The sequence below is a fragment of the Triticum urartu genome, chromosome 2, assembly GCF_003073215.2.
Source record: "Triticum urartu cultivar G1812 chromosome 2, Tu2.1, whole genome shotgun sequence".
Lineage (NCBI taxonomy): Eukaryota > Viridiplantae > Streptophyta > Magnoliopsida > Poales > Poaceae > Triticum > Triticum urartu.
Window position 1 is genome coordinate 726,105,939 of NC_053023.1, and position 6,220 is coordinate 726,112,158.

At 41.7% G+C, this 6,220-nt stretch overlaps 1 long non-coding RNA gene across 2 annotated transcripts; it reads right to left on the reverse strand.

The window, feature by feature from the left end:
* Positions 1-1,749: 1,749 nt before the first annotated feature.
* Positions 1,750-2,854, reverse strand: LOC125534406. 2 transcript variants are annotated; one of them, XR_007294470.1, is made up of 3 exons: positions 2,511-2,851; positions 2,134-2,440; positions 1,750-2,042 (listed from the first exon to the last, which is right to left on the reverse strand). It is a non-coding gene; the product is annotated as an uncharacterized LOC125534406 (long non-coding RNA). The 2 variants fall into 2 exon arrangements; XR_007294469.1 differs by having other exon boundaries at positions 1,750-2,440; positions 2,511-2,854.
* Between the last annotated feature and the right edge of the window lie 3,366 nt (positions 2,855-6,220).

A 6,220-nucleotide genomic window follows, 5' to 3' on the forward strand; every position in this document is an offset into this window, starting at 1 on the left:
TTATACAATCAAGACGCACTCGACAAATCTATCGTCAGTTGCTATTGTCTGTAAGTGATTTCTTTCTGTAATTTAAGTCTCAAGCTAGCTGTAGTGATCCTTTTGATCAATCATTACCTGTAATTATCCTCACTATATTCTTCTCTGTGGTATTATGCAGGATGAAGATGTATGAAATGAGAAAAGGTGGACGCTATGGCATTGGGTTCATTGACCCAAACACCGTTAATGAATACACATGGAAAATGAGAAAGTATTATAAAAAGCAGGTAGAGGACATCATGCTAGAGTTCTTGAAGCGCCTCAAATACAATGAAGATATACTACTTCCTTACAACTTCCAGTGAGTCACACTTTCTTGTACTACAAATTCTCTGTTTTTGCCTACTAGCTAGCTAGCTACATGTTTTTCTTACATATGCCCGCTTAATTAAGACATGCAAACGTGTGTGCATGCAGATTTCACTGGATCTTGTGTATCATTAAAGTTGACGCCGGAACAGTTGAAATACTGGACTCGCTACTCAAAGCAAATAGTGACTACAACATCTTGTATGGGATAGTCAACAGGTAATTTCAATCATTATTAACTATATATATCGGCCTATTTAGTTCGTCATTTCATGATATGAACTATTTAATAACCCCTTTATTCATTTTCTTTGTCGGCGGGCAGGGCTTGGGCAAGATTCATCAGCGTCACGGAAGGCGAATGGAAACCACAGCTGAAATGGTTTCGATCCAAGGTAAGTAATTAAGTAGTACTAGCTAGCTAGCTAGCTGCCATCTCTTTAATTAATTATCATGCTTAATTAATTATTATCTGATCAAATTAAATTCCATTCTCGTAATAAAGGCCCTGAAGCAGGCACAAGGGACTGATGTGTGTGCATTCTGCGTTTGCGAGAACATTCGCATGATGGCGTCCGAAAGGAGCAGATCTCAAAGACAGGAATGGGTACGGTTGTCAGAACACTATTCACAATTTTTACACCATTATCGATATCTAATCACACAACTAATACACATGCATATTGATCTCCTTCTTAACAGTTCAAAGAGGTGCGGGACAAGCTCCTACCAACGGAGCGCGTCGAAGCACTTCAAGAGGAAATAGCGGGATTTTTGCTCGACCAGGTCATAAATCCGAAGGGAGAATACTATTACCCGCTACCGCCCCATGAACCACTTCCAATTGTCATCATGCTCCGAAGGCACCAATTAGGCTAATGCCACTGGCTTCGAAGGCAACATGCATGCATATGTAGGAGAAATTGTATATAGCTATACATGTGTGTATGTGTGAATTAATATGATTTGTGAGACATTGATGTTATATATATATGATTGGTTCTACTAGAAATTCTATATATATATATATATGCATAACGTGTACAATGTGTAGTACCGTAAAATAGCAGCAAACGAAAAAGAATTAAAATGGAAAACACAAAATTAAATGAAAAAGAAATCATAAAACCAAAACCCCCCCAAACATTTTAGTACCGGTTCTTGCTGAACCGGTACTAAAGTGGGGGGGGGGGCCTTTAGTGTTGAACCTTTAGTGCCGGTTCCTGAACCGGCACTAAAGGGCCTTACGAACCGGTGCTATTGCCCGGTTCTGCACTAGTGATAACTGTTGTGTGCATTAATGTCTAAGAATACTTGAACTGGATGCATTGTTTTCAGACTGCAAATATCGCAACTGTGTTTTCATAAGAAAACAAATCAAATATAGAGACAATGATATAAGTAGTTGAAAGTTGGAACTTTCAAAGAATAATACTGAGTTTTATAGTCTAATTAAACATCTAGGCCTCACAAGTTAGGCATGAACTCTAATCTTTTAGGTTAACAGTGGAGAAAGCTTAGTATAAAGCAACGGATGCATGATTTACTCCTCATGCATTATTATTTGATTGATTTTCAGAAAAACAATCACAAAGATAAAATGGAAATCCAATCCAGACGAAATTGATCACTTGCAGCAGGTAGATCACTTGAAAGATCTCGTCGCATTAGTTTGCTCATCGTCCAAGCACCTGAAACAACAAGATGCATTGGGAATTAGCGCTTTGTAAGGGAACTACCCCAGCTTCACTGATTTGATTAGCAATTCACTCGAGGGAACACCTAGCTGATCCATATTGTTATTTGTAGGGACCGGTAGAAGTGAAAAACTGTAAGCACATTTTAGGAGCTGATGTCTGAAGTCTGAACCCTGAATATGTAACCGATCCCCAATGACCCAAAATCTCAGATTTTTCTTTGCACCAATCCCCTCTGCTCCCCCTACTGTGCTCCACATCTCCTTCGGCTCCTCTCCTCGTCATGCTTGCGCGACTCCTGCTTGACTGCGGGGCATGGAGATGGCCGTCTGCGGCGCCGGCGCGCGACGAGGACAAGCGGCGGTGGCATGCCGTGGCTGTGCCGGGTTGGCCTGGACACATAGGAGCGCATTCGCTTGAGAAAATCTGTAAACAAAACTGGAGAAAGGGAGAGGAGTTTACCTTGCCGTGCCGCCGTCCTCGTCGGCGGTGCCTTTCCCCTCAAAGACCCCAACACCATCATCCCCGCCGACCCTTCTCCATACGACGACGGCAACTCCAGCTGCCCCGAGACCTCAGTCACCGGCGTGAGTGGCTCGCCGGCACCGGATCCTCCACCCGATGACCTTGTGGCGGCTCAGGCATAGCGGCCGGCCCGTGCTACTTCTTCAAAGAAGTAGAGAGGCGGTCAAGGAGGAGGGCTGGAGCTTGGCTAGGAGAGAGGAACGGGGAGGAGAAGCAGCGGAGGCGGCGAAAGGATGCGGGAGAGCTAAAGAGGCAGAGGTGGGGTTTGCTTAGCAAAGAAGGAAAAGCAGTATGGGGGAGGTGTTATGTGGACACCGCATGATTTAGCGCAACTCGAAGCACGCTGACAGCGCCCAGGATGAGACAGAAGCAGGTCCCGCCTCCACCCACCTCGCGTGCCCACCACGCGACGCAAGCCAACCCAGCGCCTCGCAGCATGTGACGCGAACCAATCAGCGCCTTCCTCCGGCGACGCTTCCGACTGGGCGGCCGCAAATATCTCTCGATTTACCTGACAAGTAGCGGTGAGGACGTGGCTATCGCAAGGTATCACCCTTGATGCACACCTTATTGTTTTGGATGGACTTTTTGCTTTACTTTTAGTGTGTATTTCTCATAATAGATCTGAGATGTTGGTGAACAACAACTGGGAGCTCTTATTGAGATTTTCATGATATAAATGTGATCCACATGTTAACTTTATCTCATTATCCCATGTCACAGAGGTAGGATTGGTCATGGATGTAGATCCATAATTGTGCTCGTATCTGAGATAAAACAAATAAATTACCAATATTTTAGATGTCACTATTAAAAACGATCATTTCTCCCATTACAGTTTCAGTGAAGTTTCTAATATCTCATGTAGTGTCGGCACAACAGGTTCAAACTGGAATGTATCTTGATTAAATGCAAGACCTTAGAGAGTGGGCGCTATTATGAGGGGACACGGTTCTTTTGCAGTGCAGAAGTGTCGATGGTGCTGACTTGCGATAAAGGACGGTTAAAATAAATAGGATTTGTACTAAACTTTGTTACTTCCTTAGATTTAATATTTTTACTTAATTAAAATGTTAGGTAGTATATTTTTAATACAAATAGGATTTGTACTAAACTTTGTTACTTCCTTAGATTTAATATTTTTACTTAATTAAAATGTTAAGTAGTATATTTTTAATACATAGATAACCTAGTTAAGAGTGAATTCCGGTTTTTACCCCCTATTTTGACATTTTTGACACTAATTACCCCATTTAGCAAGATTTCATCCATTTTACCCCATTTAGCAAAAATGTTGCCACAGTTTACCCCGTTTAATTTTTTTGAGCATTCTGACTGGTGGGTCACAATTGTCGGGTCCAGCTGGCATGCCACGTCAGTGATTTTTCCTGGCTATTTTTCTCACTGCTGAACTGGGCAGCGCCGCTTCTTCTGACCGGCTCAGCCGATGGAGGTCGCTCGCGGCACGTCCAACGTCCAAGTCGGCCGCGCGCCACGCTCGCCTTCCATGGCTTCTCGTTTGTGTTGCTCTCCCCCAATTAACATTCAAACTGATTTTCTTATAAGCATCAAGTTCATCTAGCATGTTCACCATGCCTGCATCATCTGTTAACTCAATCATGGAGTTCCCGTTGGCCCCCTTCTTCTGATAATTAGCGCTGTCCCAAGGGTTGGAACCCAATTCCTTCACCTTCTCCTTTATATCAAAATAAATAATGAAATACCTCTCAATCATCTCTGGCTCTGGATTCTTGTATCCACGGACATGTAAAATATGCCTAACACTCTACATCTCCGTTGCCATCCGCTTTGTGCAAGAAAAAGAAAAATGAATTAGTGGCTGCAATCATAATATACTCTAATACGGTGAACGAACACGTTTCAGCATGCATCATAAGATACAAAGATCCAAACTTCCTTTACAGCTAGCAAGTAACAACACATACTCTTCAGTCAACATATTTGCTACCTAGATATTTAGATATGTAGGTGCATCAGAGTTAGTAAAGTAGTATATTTACACCACTTTAATCTAATCTACAGAACCATCCATACTTAAGGCCATATATGATAACTGAAGAAAAGCATACATGATTTTAGATTATATTGGTAACAATTTCTCCTATAATTTATTCAATGGTAATATGACATGCTGATCAAGTACAATCGTCCCATCAGAATACTTCAAACCGGAAATGAGTTTAGTAGGGAGAAAAATAGACAGAAAAAACCCGTTGACGTGGCATGCCAGCTAGACCTGACAAATTGTGAACCGTAGGTCAGAACGCACGCAAAATTTAAAAGAGGGTAAATTGTGGCAACACTTGTGCTAAATGGGGTAAAACGGATGAAATCCCGCTAAATGGGGTAATTAGTGTCAAAAAAGTCAAAATAGGGGGTAAAAACCGGAATTCACTCCTAGTTAATCTCATAAAAATATGTATGCATCTACATCATAATGTTCTTTATATAGTATGTAGTGTTTGTTATTGAAATATATGCTTCAAGTGTGCGAAATTTAAATTATATTTGTAACAAAAGCTTCATGCATTTTCTTCTTTTGTGACATTCCTTTGAAGGATCTTATTGGATCTCTTCAATGTGTGGAGGTGAAACATAAGAAAATATAATGCTTCCAGCGATTAATATTTGTCAGATGTGCAAGTTGTGTGTGTGTGTGTGTGTGTGTGTGTGTGTGTGTGTGTGTGTGTGTTCTACCCCCGCACATATGTATACATATTCTTTGATATCTTGACATAGATGTCTAAAGTGTATGTCCTAGTGAATATCTTCCGGATTCTAGCCTATGGTTGCATTAGCAAATAGGAATGTTTAAAAATGGTAGAGATTTTTTTTTGAACCCACATATTGCATTGATTAACAGAATCGTACAAGTACAACCTTGCATTGAAATTCTGAAGAAAGTGCAGCTAGTACTGCACTAAGGCAAGAACCATTTCTTAAACCTAAACATGTGAACCTCGAAGGAGAATTTTGAGTTTTGATTGCTAATTTAGCTTGGTGATCTGCTCGAAAGTTGTAGCTCCTATTGATGTGATAAATTCTTGTAGCATCAAAGGCTGAGGAAGCTGTTATGCATGCAAGTTGTGGCCTTATAGTGCAATGACCCGGAGCAAGAATGGGCTTGCTGGCCGCTATAGCTTTCGCCAGAATCGCGCTCTCCGTCAGAAATGTTCCCTGCTGAATCTGAAGTCGTCGGTGGAGAGACAGCCGAGATGCACAGCTGAGAACACCGCAGATTGCCTGCAAACTGTATAAATATACCTATACCTGCTACAGTCAGCTGATATTGAAATCCTGGAATCCATGTTGCATCTATATAGACAATAGGACCTGAAATACATGAGATGTCCGTGATTGTTTCCCCGGGAGATGGTGTCGATTGCATTGTCAATTGACCCTGTTTCTGCAAAAGGGTCTCCATAGGCGCATCATTAGCAGTTTCATGCAAGCTGATTACTTTGTATTCTAGAGACTGAGCTGCAACCTCCAAATTAGTTCCTTGCATGATCGCCATTGCCGCTGCAAATACCTGAGAAGGAGACTTAGTAGCCCCGCCAAAGCGATTATATATCATTTCTAGATTTCCGAATACACCATAGGAAGGTATACAGTGAGACAACATT